Below are 2500 nucleotides of genomic sequence, written 5' to 3' on the forward strand. Positions count from 1 at the left end.
TGGGTGTGTGTGTGCGTGTAAAGTCATAGCATTACCCATAGATCGGTCATACGAGCTCTGAGCTCTCTTCCGGGAGGGAAATAGCTGTCTATCACGAGTCCAACACGTGATCCAAAGACCAAGGTGAATACACTGACGATTCTGTTGTGGACGCAAATGCCTCATACCCCATCAGCATGACCTCCTCTCGTGTATGACCTAATACGAGTATTTACGTCAGAAATGTATATAATCCGTATATGTTTTCATGTACGTACCATTAGCTGTTCGCACAGAATGAATTTTGCATCCAGCCAAACAGAACTGTAGTACATTGTGGCAACGCAAAATTGTACAAAATGCTTGAAATGTTAATGATAAGTTAAACAACGTTGGACTAGTTCCATCCGGATTTTACGAGGAACATAGCATACCTGCAACATTATTCAAACGTATTTCAAACGTTCTGCCTCCCAAACGTTCTTTAGAGATAGTCTCTCTCAACACAATATTCATTTCAATGTATGTCTTTTCGTTCCTGGAGGACAGAGTCGGAGCAAGAGACTGTTTGAATTCCCGTGTCTAGTCCGAGATATCAAAATTCTAGTCCGAGATATCAAAGTTCTTTTATTCTCGGTTGCTTTTGCGCACGAGGCTCTTTTGCGTGTAAAAGCTCACTACTGTTCCATAATATGATTTACTTCCATACCTATTTGGGACTTCTGCTTTGATACAGTCATATATTCTTTGTGCTACATGGCAAAGTCGTATGTTCTGATGTCAGCAACGCATTCTCGTTTGATTATTCTATTATTAAGCCCACAAGAGATACGGAATGAGATATGTGGCAATTGCCCTGCTACATATATAATGGCACCCTTGGACCCAGCCACCTCGCATTTACCTCGAGGTTGCCCCGACATAACTCTCTCCCTTTGGAGCAAGTTTGAATCAGATAGCTCCAACTCGCGGTTTTGGGTAAAATTCATAGCCTTTGCCATTTTCTGGGGTGGGGAGGGGTATTCTCTCGACCTCCCACAATTTGGCCAACGTAGCCAGGTCCAGGGCTATTAGGCCTCGTACGGACTTAAGTTCGACACCGCTCAGGTCAAAGGTGCGGCCTGCGTAGACGGGCATGTAAATGGAAAAGAAAGGGTAGTCAGTGCCTAATCTTTGGTTGGGTCCAACGTATATGCCTCAGGGTCCAGATATTTTGCATCTATTTTACGCTATCCTGGCCACGACTCTTTCCCTGTGGGGATAGTTCGTCTCAGATTAGGAGACCTTACAATATTGTCAAAAATAGAATAAAAAAAACATAACTTTTGATATTTTGGGAGAGTAATTTCCCAGACCTCCGATTTACCCACCATCTCGCCCACAGTTCGAGAGCCATCAGGTCTACTGCGAAGTTGACTTCAGACAGCCCAAAACAGTCATGAAAGCACAAGTAGTGACCAGGGGCTTAACATGTAAAAATGAACACACACAAACTAAGGTTGATATATATACATACATATACCAAGGCTTTTTCCCCCTTACAAGGGAGGTAGCCAAAAAGGAAAAGGCATAAAATCATTCCCACTCATTCCATCCCTGAATACACTCCACACCCCTCCACCCTCCCTCTTATCTTAGCACCTCCTGGATGACGGGTCATCCCTGCACCTTGCCCACTGCCCTGGGTCAGAAGCAGTGCCGCAAGACACAGCACATCCACAGCAAGGCCGCTTCATTAAATCGGCGACACCCCCTCGCCGTCCCCCCATGCATAAAAGGAGATTACGGGGAGAAATCCCTTCTAAAAAAAAAGTAATTGCTCAATGCTCACCTCACGCACACTTAACCTAACTCTTTTGCATGAGAAGGTTGGGACTGCTAGATGACCTAACTTGTCCAACTCAACTTTCTGAAAGCCCTCGTCTTTCCAGCCCCCTAAATCTTCATCTTCCAGCCCCCCAGCCCCTATTTCCCTCCCTAGCCTCTTCCTGGGGCTTCTTGAGAACCAAACTTGGCTAGACTGAGAGCGAACACCAAACATTTTTTTTTTCGAACTGTTCTTCTTGTTAAAGTCAGGACGGGTAAGAAGGCCAAATTTCGTGTCGTAGAGCAATGACTTGACTATTAACTCCAGAGGGTTATATCTAATTTAGTTTGCCTTGCTCGGGAAAAACTAGAATAAAATGTATAGACTTCCCACTGCAGAGGGACTAGCCTCTAATGAATAGAATATCCTTGAGGAAGTTCGAATATATACTAAAGCTGTAAAATACTATCTTTCCATATAATATTGATTAACAGACGTACAGTCACAAGCAAAAGTTTTGACTAATCCATATGTTTTTCATGATACATAATTATTGTCTCACTTTATCTATTCAAGAAAATTACCTAACTGTAAGCTAAACACTACATAGGAAAATATATCACGAACTCGAAAAAAAAATCCTATTGACGCTGTGGTTAGTGTTCTGTGGATCAAAACTTTTGTTCGTGACTGTACGTGCAATATATATACCTC

This window comes from Oratosquilla oratoria, chromosome 25, assembly GCF_046742065.1.
Source record: "Oratosquilla oratoria isolate Oo_2021 chromosome 25, ASM4674206v1, whole genome shotgun sequence".
Taxonomy (NCBI): Eukaryota; Metazoa; Arthropoda; class Malacostraca; order Stomatopoda; family Squillidae; genus Oratosquilla; species Oratosquilla oratoria.